General features: G+C 40.7%; 1 pseudogene; it reads right to left on the reverse strand.

Annotated features, from left to right (window-relative positions):
* Positions 1-1,991: 1,991 nt before the first annotated feature.
* LOC135575138 (gasdermin-E-like) lies at positions 1,992-18,430 on the reverse strand (annotated as a pseudogene).
* Positions 18,431-20,236: the final 1,806 nt, after the last annotated feature.

Consider the following 20,236-nt stretch of genomic DNA (forward strand, 5'->3'; position numbering starts at 1 on the left):
TAGACATAATGAGTCAGGATACAGACCATGTAACTAGACCTAGGACCCCTAGACATAATGAGTCAGGTTACAGACCATGTAACTAGACCTAGGACCCCTAGACATAATGAGTCTGGTTACAGACCATGTAACTAGACCTAGGACCCCTAGACATAATGAGTCTGGTTACAGACCATGTAACTAGACCTAGGACCCCTAGACATAATGAGTCAGGTTACAGACCATGTAACTAGACCTAGGACCCCTAGACATAATGAGTCTGGTTACAGACCATGTAACTAGACCTAGGACCCCTAGACATAATGAGTCTGGTTACAGACCATGTAACTAGACCTAGGACCCCTAGACATAATGAGTCTGGTTACAGACCATGTAACTAGACCTAGGACCCCTAGACATAATGAGTCAGGTTACAGACCATGTAACTAGACCTAGGACCCCTAGACATAATGAGTCTGGTTACAGACCATGTAACTAGACCTAGGACCCCTAGACATAATGAGTCTGGTTACAGACCATGTAACTAGACCTAGGACCCCTAGACATAATGAGTCAGGTTACAGACCATGTAACTAGACCTAGGACCCCTAGACATAATGAGTCTGGTTACAGACCATGTAACTAGACCTAGGACCCCTAGACATAATGAGTCTGGGTACAGACCATGTAACTAGACCTAGGACCCCTAGACATAATGAGTCTGGTTACAGACCATGTAACTAGACCTAGGACCCCTAGACATAATGAGTCAGGTTACAGACCATGTAACTAGACCTAGGACCCCTAGACATAATGAGTCAGGTTACAGACCATGTAACTAGACCTAGGACCCCTAGACATAATGAGTCTGGTTACAGACCATGTAACTAGACCTAGGACCCCTAGACATAATGAGTCTGGTTACAGACCATGTAACTAGACCTAGGACCCCCCTAGACATAATGAGTCTGGTTACAGACCATGTAACTAGACCTAGGACCCCTAGACATAATGAGTCTGGTTACAGACCATGTAACTAGACCTAGGACCCCTAGACATAATGAGTCTGGTTACAGACCATGTAACTAGACCTAGGACCCCTAGACATAATGAGTCTGGTTACAGACCATGTAACTAGACCTAGGACCCCTAGACGTAACGTTATGGGTTATAGGCTTCCTAACAATACATTAAAAAAGCATTATAACAACTATAAGCTCTGCAAGTGACTCTGAAAATAGCCTTGTAGTTTTTGAATTTTGTAAGCTTTTTGAATGGTCTTCAATGGGCAAAAACGTCATTAAAGCCATCTGGCAGAAGTAAATACAACTGTGTTTTGATGAAAGCCATTATCACAGAAGTATGACGTAGGAATGTGTCATTAATTAATGTACAGTAGTTGGAATTTATGTATTGATTTATATGACAACAACTTGATCAAATGTGGACCTGAAGTTGAGATTTTTATCAATTTTTTATTTTATTTTTATTTTACCTTTATTTAACTAGGCAAGTCAGTTAAGAACTAATTCTTATTTTCAATGACGGCCTAGGAACAGTGTGTTAACTGCCTATTCAGGGGCAGAACGACAGATTTGTACCTTGTCAGCTCGGGTGTTTGAACTTGCAACCTTCCGGCTACTAGTCCAACGCTCTAACCACTAGGCTACCCTGCCGCCCCATGACTAATTATGTATACATTACAATCAGGACTGACTAATCAGAATACTATTATGTTACTGCATATGTATTAATCAGAATACTATTATGTTGCTGTATATGTATGAATTTTCTTTTTAATCATAGTACTGAATATAATGTGTGTAAATATAATCAAGAATTAGAACAATGACTGTCTGTTCCTTGGTAGAAATGAATGAACTATATCGCCAGACTGGCTAGAATGCTTATCTACACTGGCTGACCTTGGCTCTAGGCGAGGAGGGGAAAGGCTTGAGAACTATAGAGCCTTTCTACCAGTGTCAAGAAGAGACAGAACATTTAGAAAACGCTGATGTCATTTTCAGTTTATAACCTGTGGTAAAATGTGTAATGAGCAGTACTCACGAGAATAAACACAGCTGGTTGATTTCAAAGGCTGGTCTCTGTCCATTTTATACCAATAAGGGTCTTACAACCTCTTATGAATTGACAGAGTGATTAATTTTAATTGGTTATTAAAACAGAGGAATTTAATTCCTGTAACACCATCTGAAACCATAACATTAGGAACACATGGACGCTAATATACCAGCTATACCACATATTGTTTTATACATTTTTCTTCGTGTGCATTATCTTGTTTTTTATACTTTTTACTCCTGCTCTAAGTATCTTTGCAATCGTCAACAATACGTTATAAAATGTGACATTTCTGAAATTCATCCCTGGCGGTGCAGTTTATATATCCACTTTGTAGCACAAGGAATGTTTCTATTCAGCTAAATCTTTCCTAAAGAGGCCAGGCCATTCACAGTGATACTCAAGACTAGAGGAAGGTATCCAGGCTGGTCCTTCATCTCTGTCCTCAGTGTGTCCTCCTTTCTCTTCAGTGTAACTTCAGAGTGACCAAAGAGACTCTCTGTCCTCTGATACAGCTCCTCCTCAGTCAGAACAGCCAGACCTGCATCTCTCAGAGAGAGGTCTCCCCACTCCCTGCTGCCACATGCTGCACCTGGAGGACCAGCAGCACAGGAATAAGCTTACATGCACTCTTTTCTAAAAGGTCATATAGGACTAGAGGCTCAATCAAGCAGGTGTGAACTCACCAGGATCTGCAGGGCCTGTAAGTCTGGAGGACTGCAACAGGATCCCAACACAGAGAGACCCTCATCTGTCATTCCTGAATAAATAAATATACACACATAAAACCACAGTAGTGAACCTAGTTTCCCAGGAACTGATCAAATAATAACTGGAGAATCCTGTGAAAACTGCTCTCTATCTCACCGTCCATGGCACTGACAATGAGGTGGACGGCACTGAGAAGTGAGGATCTGATCACGTCCTCATCCTTCCCAACACATTGGTCTACAAGATCCAGTATGGCCTGGACTGTTTCCCTCTCAGACTCTTCCAGGACACCCAGGTCAGGAGTCTCACCATCACACATCTGATCCAGCTGTGATGAGAGAGAATGATATTCATCCCTGCTATTAGGTGTGTGTGTGTGTGTGTGTGTGTGTGTGTGTGTGTGTGCCCTGTTTCTGTATGTCTCACTCACCACACTCTCCAGCACACTGATTGCCTTTCTGTCCTCCATGGTTGTCTTGAGGAGCTGGAGCAGAGAGGAACGTGTGTCTGCTGGCAGGACTGACAGCAGCTGGAAATGACCCCTCAGTTTCTCCAGTTCTGTCAACACACAAACAACAGACAGAACAGAACGTATTACTTTGTAAAATATTGATCAATGGGTTTTTTTTATATACCAAAAGTGTGGTAACTTCATAATTACTAATCAAAAAGAACAACTTAAATATTGAACATTCCATTCAGTAGACTACATTACATGTTGACCAGACGTTCCATTCAGTAGACTACATTACATGTTGACCAGACATTCCATTCAGTAGACTACATTACATGTTGACCAGACATTCCATTCAGTAGACTACATTACATGTTGACCAGACATTCCATTCAGTAGACTACATTACATGTTGACCAGACATTCCATTCAGTAGACTACATGTTGACCAGACGTTCCATTCAGTAGACTACATTACATGTTCACCAGGTGTTCCATTCAGTAGACTACATTACATTTTGACCAGACATTCCATTCAGTAGACTACATGTTGACCAGACGTTCCATTCAGTAGACTACATTACATTTTGACCAGACATTCCATTCAGTAGACTACATTACATGTTGACCAGACATTCCATTCAGTAGACTACATTACATTTTGACCAGACATTCCATTCAGTAGACTACATGTTGACCAGACGTTCCATTCAGTAGACTACATTACATGTTGACCAGGTGTTCCATTCAGTAGACTACATTACATGTTGACCAAACGTTCCATTCAGTAGACTACATTACATGTTGACCAGGTGTTCCATTCAGTAGACTACATTACATGTTGACCAGGTGTTCCATTCAGTAGACTACATTACATGTTGACAAGACGTTCTATTCAGTAGACTACATGTTGACCAAACGTTCCATTCAGTACACTACATTACATGTTGACCAGACGTTCCATTCAGTAGACTACATTACATGTTGACCAAACGTTCCATTCAGTAGACTACATTACATGTTGACCAGACATTCCATTCAGTAGACTACATTACATGTTGACCAGATGTTCAATTCAGTAGACTACATTACATGTTGACCAAACGTTCCATTCAGTAGACTACATTACATGTTGACCAGACATTCCATTCAGTAGACTACATTACATGTTGACCAGACGTTCCATTCAGTAGACTACATTACATGTTGACCAGACATTCCATTCAGTACACTATATTACATGTTGACCAGACATTCCATTCAGTAGACTACATTACATGTTGACCAAACGTTCCATTCAGTAGACTACATTACATGTTGACCAGACATTCCATTCAGTACACTATATTACATGTTGACCAGACGTTCCATTCAGTAGACTACATTACATGTTGACCAGACATTCCATTCAGTAGACTACATTACATGTTGACCAGACATTCCATTCAGTAGACTACATTACATGTTGACCAGATGTTCCATTCAGTAGACTACATTACATGTTGACCAGACGTTCCATTCAGTAGACTACATTACATGTTGACCAGACATTCCATTCAGTAGACTACATTACATGTTGACCAGACATTCCATTCAGTAGACTACATTACATGTTGACCAGATGTTCCATTCAGTAGACTACATTACATGTTGACCAGACATTCCATTCAGTACACTACATTACATGTTGACCAAACGTTCCATTCAGTAGACTACATTACATGTTGACCAAACGTTCCATTCAGTAGACTACATTACATGTTGACCAGATGTTCCATTCAGTAGACTACATGTTGACCAGACGTTCCATTCAGTAGACTACATTACATGTTGACCAGATGTTCCATTCAGTAGACTACATGTTGACCAGACGTTCCATTCAGTAGACTACATGTTGACCACTAAACAGGAGACATTACCCTCCACTGGCATTATTACCTTTGTTCAGATTTAAGGGGCTGTTGGCATCAAAGTCGCCTACCAGGTCCATAAATCCATCCTCTTCAATCTCGTAATTTGACCTAACCTTTTCAAAGCCCCCATTGTTGGAGAAGAGGCACAGCTCTGTGGACAAGAGCAGACAGTCATAACCAGTAACACACAGACAGATACAGTGGCTGTACTAAATACAGTGGCTGTACTAAATACAGTGGCTATACTAAATACAGTGGCTATACTAAATACAGTGGCTGTACTAAATACAGTGTATATGCTAAATACAGTGGCTATACTAAATACAGTGGCTGTACTAAATACAGTGGATATACTAAATACAGTGGATATACTCAATACAGTGGCTATACTAAATACAGTGGCTATACTAAATACAGTGGATATAATAAATACAGTGGCTATACTAAATACAGTGGATATAATAAATACAGTGGCTGTACTAAATACAGTGGCCATACTAAATACAGTGGATATACTAAATACAGTGGATATAATAAATACAGTGGCCATACTAAATACAGTGGATATACTAAATACAGTGGCTGTACTAAATACAGTGGCTGTACTAAATACAGTGGCTATACTAAATACAGTGGCTGTACTAAATACAGTGGATATACTAAATACAGTGGATATACTCAATACAGTGGCTATACTAAATACAGTGGCTATACTAAATACAGTGGATATAATAAATACAGTGGCTGTACTAAATACAGTGGCTATACTAAATACAGTGGATATAATAAATACAGTGGCTGTACTAAATACAGTGGCCATACTAAATACAGTGGATATACTAAATACAGTGGCTGTACTAAATACAGTGGCTATACTAAATACAGTGGATATAATAAATACAGTGGCCATACTAAATACAGTGGATATACTAAATACAGTGGATATACTAAATACAGTGGCTGTACTAAATACAGTGGCTGTACTAAATACAGTGGCTATACTAAATACAGTGGCTGTACTAAATACAGTGGCCGTACTAAATACAGTGGCTGTACTAAATACAGTGGCTGTACTAAATACAGTGGCTGTACTAAATACAGTGGCCATACTAAATACAGTGGATATAATAAATACTCTGAGGAACATAGATGCTGGCTGTGTACTTTACCATGCAGCTATACCTGGGACATTGATAAACCATACACAGTAACACACAGACAGATACAGTGGCTATACTAAATACAGTGGCTGTACTAAATACAGTGGCCATACTAAATACAGTGGATATAATAAATACACTGAGGAACATAGACACTGGCTGTGTACTTTACCATGGTATTTATTAACCATGCAGCTATACCTGGGACATTGACAAACCATACACTTCCTCACCAAACTGTCCATTGCGTTTGACCTTGAGTTCAATCAGACTGAAGGCCACAACAGTATATTCAGGAATCTTCAGTGACACATCACTATCTGTCTGAGTACTGCCGCTCTGCTTCATAGAGGCCTGTGGAGGAAATGTCAAATCAGTCAGAGACGTTTGGTGCCCGTTTTCCACTCATGAAAATATGATAAAAACATAATTCACTTCAGTAGAACGCCTAGTAATCTTTCCTACTACCTTCACGCTCAGGGCCACGCAGGCGCTCATGTTGGCTCCTGCATTGCCACGCTTCCGGACTTTGTTTGTGACCGGGCAAGGTTGTGATGTCATAATCCTCTCCGTCAACACCCCTAATATTGCCCTGGGCTTCTCCCGGTCTGCTTGATCACAGGGTGGGTCATGTCCAGGCGTCTGAAGGAGGGACCCAAATAAATGATGTTATACAAAATATAGAGTGGGCAAGCAAATATAATTTAAAGGTACTAGTTATGCTTCTTACTAGAGGGTTATTCTTGAACTGCTATGTCTTTTACATCCCTCGCCGTTACAACCATGAAAAACCCTTTCAAGGCTCTCTTCAACCTGTAACACTGAAGCGTTATGGATTACGCAAAAGAAATGTAAAAGTCATTTCCGTTTGATCCGACATATGCAGCGTTTACCAGGAAATAATCATCATGCATTTCAATCACACTGTAAAGCTGAATTTCCGTGATCTGGATTGAGTACAGCCCTAAAATGACAAATAGTTTTAGTTGATATTGAACTGTTTATCAATGTGAAAACATAATGTAAGTCCTTTACATTGCAAAACATTATTTTAATGTATTGTTTAATGAACTTAAGGAAAGCAAATAGGTTTGTCCCAGTAGTGATGTGTAGAGTTGTAGCGACATGTTTCAGGGATTTAGAGACATCGATCTATTATTTTGAATGATAGAAAGTAAATAAAAGTATTTGATATATTGTATAGATCAATAAAAACAAAGGCTTTTAAAATACTTTTTTTAACAAATATAATGTGTCCCTAAGTTTCATGTCATTAGTGTTCCCACCTTGTAAATCACTCATTAAAATAATATAAAAAGGACATTAAGCATTCTCTCAAGTGGCAAACTGTTATACTAGCTAATCACACCCTTTAAGTACAGTATGTCAGACATTTGAGGATTTTATTGATCATTTGGTGTGTGTCTAAATAAAACGTGTATTTGCTGTTACTCAATTTAAATGAAGGGAAATTACATTGTGAGCTAAATACTTAATCATATCTCTTTAGTAAACTATTTTTTAAAAGGTTAATGACCTTTAGATTTGGACATAAACGCTGCATACTGTACATGTCGTCTCAGGTGTAAATGACCTTCCATGGTCCGGATTGAATCTAGACCCTGCGATTCTTTAGTGTTATGCTGATTGTGAAAGCAGTGAGGATTCTAAGCTGTATTCTAAGTATGAATCGAGACCCTGTGATTCTTTAGTGTTATGCTGATTGTGATAGCAGTGAGGATTCTAAGCTGTATTCTAAGTATGAATCTAGACCCTGCCATTCTTTAGTGTTATGCTGATTGTGATAGCAGTGAGGATTCTAAGCTGTATTCTAAGTATGAATCTCGACCATGCCATTCTTTAGTGTTATGCTGATTGTGATAGCAGTGAGGATTCTAAGCTGTATTCTAAGTATGAATCTAGACCCTGCCATTCTTTAGTGTTATGCTGATTGTGATAGCAGTGAGGATTCTAAGCTGTATTCTAAGTATGAATCTCGACCATGCCATTCTTTAGTGTTATGCTGATTGTGATAGCAGTGAGGATTCTAAGCTGTATTCTAAGTATGAATCTAGACCCTGCCATTCTTTAGTGTTATGCTGATTGTGATAGCAGTGAGGATTCTAAGCTGTATTCTAAGTATGAGGAAGTTGCTAAATCAGTACAGTTCCATCAGTACAGTTTCTTTGTCATCTGACAGAACTTCAACCAGAAAACGCCCTTTTTACAACCAGTATACAACCTGACCATGATGTCAGATTAGATGCCAGCATGACCGCATTGCAACCCATTTTGCCTGCTGGCCTTGGGTCTAAATATTGACTCCATGGGCAGGTGAACCGTATGATTGTAGTTAACATACCAACCTGGACTCCTTGGGCAGGTGAACCGTATGATTGTAGTTAACATACCAACCTGGACTCCTTGGGCAGGTGAACCGTATGATTGTAGTTAACATACCAACCTGGACTCCTTGGGCAGGTGAACCGTATGATTGTAGTTAACATACCAACCTGGACTCCTTGGGCAGGTGAACCGTATGATTGTAGTTAACATACCAACCTGGACTCCTTGGGCAGGTGAACCGTATGATTGTAGTTAACATACCAACCTTGACTCCTTGGGCAGGTGAACCGTATGATTGTAGTTAACATACCAACCTGGACTCCTTGGGCAGGTGAACCGTATGATTGTAGTTAACATACCAACCTGGACTCCTTGGGCAGGTGAACCGTATGATTGTAGTTAACATACCAACCTGGACTCCTTGGGCAGGTGAACCGTATGATTGTAGTTAACATACCAACCTGGACTCAGGGATTGAAGTAAACTTAAATCTATCTCTCTCCATTTAGTGTAATATGTTACGTTTCGTATGTATTCATTTGTGGATGTTCATCATTCATTTCATATGATATGTTACGAATTACTATTCGTGTGACATGTTACTAATTGCAACCCAGATTCACCTGGTCAGTCTGTCATGGAAAGAGCAGGTTTTCTTAATGTTTTGTACACTCAGTGTATGTACAGTATAGGGGAACTCACTTGTCTTTCGAGTAGTTAACCAACTCCTTCACTTCCACCTCCTCTTTCTTCAGTCTGCCAAAGGACGACTCTTGTTCGTTGAAGCATTTTAAGCCCAAGTTAAGTTTTAAATCAGCCGCCAATCCCTCCACATTTCCTTCTGAGTTCATCTCTTTCTTGTCAGCAAATGTCCCACTGTGGTCCACGAAGTCAGACTCCTTCACATCTGAGGGAACATTCAACATTAGAATTCAACATGATCATTTTCATCATTTTTTCATAAAGGGGGAATTCAGACCCGAGTTATGCGCACATACATTTCATTTATTTCACTTCTTGGCACTTTTCTCTCTACACGTATTCTGACCTTGATTGAATTCCCTCATAATCCCACCACCTTCACACACACAGAAACCATGAATAAGGTTGAGCAACCTATCGGTTCCAAGTGGAAAAACATCGTCTTGGTCCTGCGTCGCTCAGTTGGAAGAGCACGGCGCTGTGGCGCTATTTTACTCACGTTAGTCTGTCAACCATGTCCAATCACCCACCATCGCCATGTCTACGTTTCAAAAGCCAATCATGTATATAGCCATAGCTCACATTACCTATATATCTATGAGGGGCGGCAGGTAGCATAGCGGTTAAAAGTGTTGGGTCTGTATCAGAAAGGTTGCTGGTTCAAATCCCAGAGCCGACAAGGTGAAAAATCTGTCGTTCTGGTCTTGAGCATGGCAATTAATCCCCAACAACTGCTCCTCATGTCCCAATGATGTTGATTAAGGCAGCCCCCCACACCTCTCTCATTCAGACACATTTCACTTGAATGCATTCAGTTGTGCAGCTGACTAGCCCATTTGTTTGGGAATTCAAATCAGTCAGGTGATATATCAGCATGATTAATATCAGCATGATATAGCCAAAGTTAACTAATTTGCCATGATGCTTGATTAGCATACTTGCTTGAATACCAACTAATGTCCCATTAACACCATGTACTCTTGTAGGCTAAATGTCATAGAATATGAGGAGTGAAAGAGACGACTGGGTTTTATGTCAGAAGTGAATGGTTTTCTAGAGAAAGCCAGATGGCGTTGGAATGTGTTGGGGGACGGAACGAGAGCCTGTCGTCGGAAGGAGTGGACCAAAGCACAGAGTGAAAAGTGTTCATCATTTATTTTATTATCAAAAAACACTCGAACGAAGTAACAAAACAAAAGCCAACAGTTCTGTCAGGTAACAGAGACTAAACAGAAAATAAATACCCACAAAACACAGGTGGGAAAAAGGCTGCGTAAGTATGATTCCCAATCAGAGACAACGATAGACAGCTGCCTCTGATTGGGAACCATACTCGGCCAAAACAAAGAAATAGACAACATAGAACGCCCACCCAAAATAACACCCTGACCTAACCCAAATAGAGAAATAAAACGTCTCTCTAAGGTCAGGGCGTGACAATTAGCCTAGTTTCCATTAGGTTTCCATTGTATTGCTAATTGTTCTTGTGGTTGTGTGATACATTCATCCTGTTGGTTACAGCCCCATAAGAGAGTGGATGTCCTGCTTGCAGACATTTGCCACTACAGGGGTTTGGCCTGTCGATGTGGCAACATGCCAGCTCCGAGGAAGAAAAGGTGGCAGGACCTCTTTCAGAGGGTACTGTATGTATTATGACGAGAGATAATGGCCATGCATAGGCCTATGACATTTGAACTTTGTGTTCATCTAGAAAACCGACTGTATGACTAGAAATACCTGTCATTAAATGTAGGTCTTAAATACTAATAAACAGAAACTTTATTACAATATTAGGCCATCAAATTATCATGGCATATTGTTACAAAGAGACTATACACAGTGTCAAAGTCTCAAGCTGTGATCTTATCAACCAATCATGACAGGTTAAGGAAAGTTCCAGAGAGAGCTGGAGATCATCACCCCTTGACTCTTGGATTCGGGTGTGGGAGAGGCGTAGTGGGGCGAGCTGCTTGAGAGTGGTGTGAGATGGTGAAGTCACCAGCAGAGGACTTCCTAACACATGCTTCCTTATAACAACAACCTGATTATCACTGTACCCTGCAATTACATATGTTACATGTTACGGTGAGATATTGACATATTAAATACATGTTAGAGAAGAAGCATAGAATATGAGGAGTGAAAGAGACGACTGGGTTATATATCAGAAGTGAATGGTTTTCTAGAGAAAGCCAGATGGCGTTGGAATGTGTTGGGGGACGGAACGAGAGCACCGTGTTGATACAGGAAAGACAGATGGACATCTGTGGATTAGGTGAAGGAGGGGTTGAGGTCAGGAGGTGAGGACAGGTCACCTTAAGGGAGTAATAAGGGTTTGATATCCTGTTACCCGTGTCCTGTAGAACCACAAGATGTAAGGATTGGAGAGAAGTGGGATTATATAACTGTGATGGTGAGAAATGTTTTTCTGTCTGAATTACAACTGTACAGAACCTTTGGGCAGAATTAAACTTGATTAAAGCTTCTCTAGTGTCCGTGAGTTATTTACTCTGAAAAGTAAGAACCTAACAGATGGCGCTGCGAGCAGAGTTCACCATGATTTGTCATCAAACCAAAGAGTCCACATCAGTGGAGCAGAGCTGGCAACAAACAGGGTAGGCTAGTTCCTATTTCTGTTTCCACTGAGTTTTTACATCTTGGGGAGATGAGAATCGTTGGCTGAACTAATTATGGGATATGGACCTGGAGAGCCTGAGTTTAATTACATAAGCCCATTATGTAACGACCGGTTGTAGCTTTATAGTAAATGGTAAGGCCCGGAAGGTAAACTCATACAGGCTAGTACCTGTAGGGTAAGTCCTAGGGGGTAACTCCCTAGTGGGTTGGTTCCCGCTATTACTATAAAGTCAATCGTAAATCCCAGTGGGTTAATACCTGTGATTACTATAAATATAGGGTGAGTCCCGGAAGGTAAGCCCGCACAGGCTGGAACCTACATAGGGTGAGTTCTAGGGGGTAACTCCCTAGTGGGTTGGTTTCCGCTATTACTATAAAGTCAATCGTAAATCCCAGTGGGTTAATACCTGTGATTACTATAAATATAGGGTGAGTCCCGGAAGGTAAGCCCGCACAGGCTGGAACCTACATAGGGTGAGTTCTAGGGGGTAACTCCCTAGTGGGTTGGTTCCCGCTATTACTATAAAGTCAATCGTAAATCCCAGTGGGTTAATACCTGTGATTACTATAAATATAGGGTGAGTCCCTAAAGGTAAGCCCGCACAGGCTGGAACCTACGAAGGGTGAGTTCTAGGGGGTAACTCCCTAGTGGGTTGGTTCCCGCTATTACTATAAAGTCAATCGTAAATCCCAGTGGGTTAATACCTGTGATTACTATAAATATAGGGTGAGTCCCGGAAGGTAAGCCCGCACAGGCTGGAACCTACATAGTGTGAGTTCTAGGGGGTAACTCCCTAGTGGGTTGGTTTCCGCTATTACTATAAAGTCAATCGTAAATCCCAGTGGGTTAATACCTGTGATTACTATAAATATAGGGTGAGTCCCGGAAGGTAAGCCCGCACAGGCTGGAACCTACATAGGGTGAGTTCTAGGGGTAACTCCTAGTGGGTTGGTTCCCGCTATTACTATAAAGTCAATCGTAAATCCCAGTGGGTTAATACCTGTGATTACTATAAATATAGGGTGAGTCCCTAAAGGTAAGCCCGCACAGGCTGGAACCTACGAAGGGTGAGTTCTAGGGGGTAACTCCCTAGTGGGTTGGTTCCCGCTATTACTATAAAGTCAATCGTAAATCCCAGTGGGTTAATACCTGTGATTACTATAAATATAGGGTGAGTCCCGGAAGGTAAGCCCGCACAGGCTGGAACCTACATAGGGTGAGTTCTAGGGGGTAACTCCCTAGTGGGTTGGTTCCCGCTATTACTATAAAGTCAATCGTAAATCCCAGTGGGTTAATACCTGTGATTACTATAAATATAGGGTGAGTCCCGGAAGGTAAGCCCGCACAGGCTGGAACCTACATAGGGTGAGTTCTAGGGGGTAAATCCCGGCGGGGTTGGTTCCCTACATAGCTATAACGGGGTGAGTTGTATTGGCCATAAAAGTGTGTGTGAATGGAAGGTTAGTTGTGTGCCCTATTGGGGTTGTAAACCATTGCAGATTATGAGGAAATAGGAAGACAAGTGTGAATTATTTTGATGATGTGTGTTATCAATAATAATGATATATGAGGAAGTACTGGAAGAGGACATAACATTATGTGGAAATAGGAAGACAAGTGTGAATTATTTTGATGATGTGTGTTATCAATAATAATGATATATGAGGAAGTACTGGAATAGGACATAACATTATGTGGAAGGAAATAAAATTATGTGGATATATTGAAGCAACATCTCAAGACATCAGTCAGGAAGTTAAAGCTTGGTCGCAAATGGGTCTTCCAAATGGACAATGACCCCAAGCATACTTCCAAAGTTGTGGCAAAATGTCTTAAGGACAATAAAGTCAAGGTATTGGAATGGGCATCACAAAGCCCTGACCTCAATCCTATAGAACATTTGTGTGTTTCGAGCAAAGGAGGCCTACAAACCTGACTCAGTTACACCAGCTCTGTCAGGAGGAATGGGCCAAAATTCACCCAATTTATTGTGGGAGGCTTGTGGAAGGCTACCCGAAACGTTTGACCCAAGTTAAACAATTTAAAGGCAATGTTACCAAATACGAATTGAGTGTATGTAAACTTCTGACCCACTGGGAACGTGATGAAAGAAATAAAAGCTGAAATAAATCATTCTCTCTACTATTATTCTGACATTTCACTTAAAATAAAGTGGTGATCCTAAATTTTTATTAGGATTAAATGTCAGATATTGTGAAAAACCGAGTTTAAATGTATTTGGCTAAGGTGTATGTAAACTTCCGACTTCCACTATATATACAGTCGTGTCCAAAAGTTTTGAGAATGACACAAATATTAATTTTCACAAAGTTTGCTGCTTCAGTGTCTTTAGATATTTTTGTCAGATATTACTATGGAATACTGAAGTATAATTACAAGCTTTTCATAAGCGTCAAAGGCTTTTATTGACAATTACATGAAGTTGATGCAAAGAGTCAATGTTTGCAGTGTTGACCCTTCTTTTTCAAGACCTCTGCAATCCGCCCTGACATGCTGTCAATTAACTTCTGATCCACATCCTGAATGATGGCAGCCCATTCTTGCGTAATCAATGCTTGGAGTTTGTCAGAATTTGTGGGTTTTTGTTTGTCCATCCGCCTCTTGAGGATTGACCACAAGTTCTCAATGGGATTAAGGTCTGGGGAGTTTCCTGGCCATGGACCCAAAATATCGATGTTTTGTTCCCCCGAGCCACTTAGTTATCACTTTTGCCTTATGGCAAGGTGCTCCATCATGCTGGAAAAGGCACCAAACTGTTCCTGGATGGTTGGGAGAAGTTGCTCTCGGAGGATGTGTTGGTACCACTCTTTATTCATGGCTGTGTTCTTAGGCAAAATTGTGAGTGAGCCAACTCCCTTGGCTGAGAAGCAACCCCACACATGAATGGTCTCAGGATGCTTTACTGCTGGCATGACACAGGACTGTTGGTAGCGCTCACCTTGTCTTATCCGGACAAGCTTTTTTTCCGGATGCCCCAAACAATCGGAAAGAGGATTCATCAGAGAAAATGACTTTACCCCAGTCCTCAGCAGTCCAATCCCTGTACCTTTTGCAGAATATCAGTCTGTCCTTGATGTTTTTCCTGGAGAGAAGTGGCTTCTTTGCTGACGGCACGTGTTTCCTTGCAGGTAACCATGATTGACAGAGGAAGAACAATGATTCCAAGCACCACTCTCCTTTTGAAGCTTCTAGTCTGTTATTCGAACTCAATCAGCATGACAGAGTGATCTCCAGCCTTGTCCTCTCACACCTATGTTAACGAGAGAATCACTGACATGATGTCAGCTGGTCCTTTTGTGGCAGGGCTGAAATGCAGTGGAAATGTTTTCTTGGGATTCAGTTCATTTGCATGGCAAAGAGGGACTTTGCAATTAATTGCAATTCATCTGACCACTCTTCATAACATTCTGGAGTATATGCAAATTGCCATCATACAAACTGAGGCAGCAGACTTTGTGAAAATGTATATTTGTGTCAGTCTGACAGACTAAAACTTTTGGCCACGACTATATATATATAATATTTATTTCACTGTGACCTGCTGCAACTGACTCAGGCAGTGAGGCAGGCTGTTGCTGAGTGAGTGAGTTAGGGGAGTGCTGGAAGGGTGTGTATGTTGAGACACTGGATTAGGGTGGTTGAGAGATAACTGCTACAGGCAGCTTAGTCCATTATTGGCTGAGTCACATGAGTGAGAGGAGACAAAGCAGCACACTCACACTTTATGACAACTTTTTACCAGTTGTAGGTAGGCTATTTAGAATGCCATTATGGAGTCACCTATTTTTCCCAACCATTTTACAATAAAACATGTTAACACGCTACAACTGATGCGCATCAAGAAATACCGGTGACAAAACACAGGATAACCACTTTGGGCAAATTAGAATAATTCACGTGGAGGTGGTTTAAACACCCTTCTAATGTGGACTGGGTTTTACACATGCTCAGTTCTAGGGTTTCCGGGGATGTGCTAGTGGAAATCCTAAATGGAAGTTCTGGAACTCCCTCGCTGATTCTGTGATTGGGAAAAGTCCTCAATGAAACAGACAAATGTGAAGAATGACACGTTTGCATCCGTTGACCTATTAGCCTATTAATTGATATGCCATTGCTGGCTACTGTAGAATATCATTTGACAAAATAAATATGTTGAAATAGAGTTGCTGGAGTCAATGCAAATCAATTTGTGCCACTTGTGTAGCCTACATGGAGCTGGAACACGGATTTAATAAATAGCCTGTAACTTCAGTTTAATGTTGTTATAGCCAAGTGTTATTATGAAGTTATTAATGGCCATGTTTAGTTTATTCAATTGTAAGTTATCAAAGCTCTATCGCAATTGTCATTAATTGTTAGAATGCATTAGATTGATGGTAACAATCAGGTAAACAAACACTGGCTGTTGTTGACAAGCATAGTCAGTTCATATAGATATTATTCATATTTAATTCAGTGATTGAAATTATGACCCATGCTATATCAGACCGTGTACCATGGGTATGACAAAATATGTATTTTTACTGTTCTAATTACGTTGGTAACCAGTTTATAATAGTTTATAATAACCAGTTTATAATAGCAATAAGGCACCTAGGGGTTTGTGGTATATGGCCAATATACCACAGCCAAAGGCTGTATCCAGGCACTTGGCGTTGCATCGTGCTTCTAAGAACAGCTCTTAGCCGTGGTATATTGGCCATATACCACATCCCCTCGGGGCTTATTGATTAATCATAGGATCCCTGTCTTATAAGAGTTTATTGTTTATCTTGTCATTATTGTACTGCCGTGTATTGTTTATATGGTCTGTCTTTGAGTTTAATATCGACAGCCATTGATGGAAAATTATCTGGTGAGTTTAATAAGGGCAAATTATATTTTCTCTTGCGACATATTCAAATTCCTATATTTTATCATGTTATAGTTTGCAATAAATATTATTTGGATGAAAACCGAATTTTGCTTCTAACGTCATTACAAGTTTCGTCAATATTCCTTCTATTTGGTTGGATAACGTCAATGGAAAAAAGGTTTATTGCTGACGGAAATAAAGGTTGGACTAGTTTTCAGGCCTTTTGGGTGGGTTTTGAGTAGTCAACGTTTGGGAACATTTTCTAGACCTGGCAACCCTGCCAGAGGGGTTGTTTTTTTAAATTTATTTTAATTTGACCTGTATTTGACCAGGTAAGTCAGTTAATAACAAATTCTTATTTTCAATGACGGCCTAGGAACAGTGGGTTAACTACCTTGTTCAGCGGCAGAACGACAGATTTTTAACTTGTCAGCTCGGGGATTCGATCTTGCAACCTTTCGGTTACTAGTCCAACACTAGTCCAATGTTCTGGTGTTTACCTGGGTTTAAAGGTTTGTCTTCAGGTTCTCCGGGTTTCAGCACATCACTCAGGGAAAAGCCTCTGGACTGGTATTTGGGTTCCTGCCAGAAGCATCCACATCTGGGCCTGGTCTTCACAATGAGTGAGAGGAGATTCAGTTTACCAGAGCTGTCGTTCAGACTGGACACAGGAATCAGGCTACCGTTAGAATCTACTTCCTTCAACATGGATTTTACGGCCTTGGAAATCATGATGGTGGTGGATCGTGTTTCTGGCTGCAGCAGATGACAAAGACACAAATGACAAAGATGTCTAAGAAACAAAACTAGGATGAACACATGAACACTCAATCAATACAACATTGGCAAGACATTCAATAATGCAAACACAAGGCTCAATTTCCCTGGGAAAAGAGTGGATCAGAACAGAGTAGCATTGCTTTTGACAAGACAGGAATACAGACAGGAAATCATTTCTGTCAAAATGGTTGGTCATTCAAGACAATCGAAAGCATGCTGTATTTTATTCTGATCGCAACACTGCTTCAATACCTGGTTCCCACTGCTTCTTCCTCTGGGTCCTTATGACTTAGAGATACGTTATGAATGAGATAGGAATATGTCTGAAATGCGTTAGCTAAGAGTTCATTACATACTAGTAGGAGGAGTCTCTTTAACTTAACCCCTTACCGGTAAACTGTCCTGTTCCACTCTTACATTCCTGCTCTTCACTTCTGTTTTATGTCATGAGAAAATAACTTCTCTAGAAGCAGTTAGAGCTACATTACTGGGAAGTATATTCTGGTTTGATGTGTTGTCATCCTCATAGCATCCTTCAACCACGCAGACGTTAGTTCCTACAAGTACCTGGATGTCCGTATGAACAATGTGCGTCGCTGGAAAGTCCAAGTAGATTGTCTGCTCCAGTGTCCAACAACGCCTCTATTTCCTACACAGACTCAGGGTTATTAGAGTTACCAGAGAATAATGCTCCTGGTCTTACATGTAATAACTCAGTAACTCATCCACTTTCACTTTCACTTTCTTCAGGCCACCGAAGCACAGCTTTGTTATTACACTGCTGCTCCTTCCTGTTTATTATCTATGCACAGTCACTTTACCACTACCTACATGTACACTGCTGCTACTCTCTGTTTATTATCTATGCACAGTCACTTTACCACTACCTACATGTACAAATGACCTCAACTAACCGGTACCCCCTGTATATAATCTCATTTTTGTTTTATTGTGTTACTTTTTTAAATCATTTTTTACTTTAGTTTATTTGATAAACATTTTCTTAATTATTTCTTGAACTGCATTGTTGGTTAAGGGCTTGTTAATAAGCATTTCACTGTAAGTCTACACCTGTTTTGTATTCGGCGCATGTGACAAATAAAGTTTGATTTGATGAGGAATGTTTCCTTTAAGACCCTGTACACACTGAAGTTGTAGAACTAATAATGCACAATGCGCTCGGTAAAACTGGTTTAATACAACAGAGTGTTTCTGCACAAACAGTGTTTTGGAGACATTGTACAATGGTTGTGTGAAATATTTTGTGTAGATGAACTCTGTTATAGCACAAGAATATCAGTATTAGCCTACTCTATTTTAAGGCTCCCGAGTGGCGCAGTGGTCTAAGGCACTGTATCTCAGTGCTACAGGTGTCACTGCAGACCCTGGACTGTATCACAACCGGCCGTGATTGGGAGTCACATAGGGCAGCGCACAATGCATCATCCGGGGAAGGGGAGGCCGGGGTAAGTGAGGCCGGGTAGGGGATTCTGGGGTAGGGGAGGCTGGGGTAGGGGATGCTGGGGTAGGGGATGCTGTTGTAGGGGTGGCTGGGGTAGGGGATGCTGGGGTAGGGGATGCTGGGGTAGGGGTGGCTGGGGTAGGGGATGCTGGGGTAGGGGATGCTGGGGAGGCCGTCATTGTAAATAAAAAGTCTTAACTGACTTGCCTAGTTAAATCATTGTTTAATTTTATAAAGTATCATTCACAACCTTTGTGTCCAACGTGTGGTAAATCAGTTGTGCAACCTGAGTGTGTACGGGGCCTAACTGTTACTACAGGGTCAGAAAGTCACATCCATATACTTCTCCACTGTACTGTAGGAGAGTCCAACACCAACAGACACTTATCAGTTCCAATGTGCAATAACAGTTCTCAAGGTCAAGTGTTCGTTTCAGTTTGAACAAATCCCAGGAGCCTTGCAGTAATAACATACTGTAGTATAGGGTTTCTGATGACAAAATGTCTATGTTGTTCAAACACTGTGAATCAGACATCACGGAATGGACCATGATACTGACTCCACATATTCAGCATTGGGGATGTTATCTTTGAGTATAGAATCATTATTAAAAAGAATAACATCTTCATCACCCTGGTATTCAAGATTACCACGGTGCTGGACTTCCTCTTATCCTTTTTGAACCTGGTAGCACAGTAATGTGAGAAAGTTTACACTTTCAAATGAGTCTAGAAGAATAACAGACTTGTTTTTGGGACATGATTCTGGTGAACAGGATTTTGAACAGGATTCTGTTTCTGTTGTTGACATACGGGTCACTTGACAATGTGTAGGACCCCTGTCTTCTGTCTTGCTCATTCACCCTCTGAACGACACACACACACAATCTATGTCTTCATTGTCTCAAGGCTTGAAAATCGTAATTTAACCAGTCTCCTCCCCTTCATCTACACTGACTGAAGTGGATTTAAGTGTCATCAATAAAGGATCATTCACCTGGATTCACCTGGTCAGTCTATGTCATGGAGAGAGCAGGGGTTCTTAATGTTTTGTACACTCTGAGAATAACTATTATTTTAATGTAATGTAATGTAATATCTTATGTTGTTCTTGTCTATAACCGTTCTGTAGCT

The sequence above is a fragment of the Oncorhynchus nerka genome, linkage group LG14 (genome assembly GCF_034236695.1).
Source record: "Oncorhynchus nerka isolate Pitt River linkage group LG14, Oner_Uvic_2.0, whole genome shotgun sequence".
Classification (NCBI taxonomy): Eukaryota; Metazoa; Chordata; class Actinopteri; order Salmoniformes; family Salmonidae; genus Oncorhynchus; species Oncorhynchus nerka.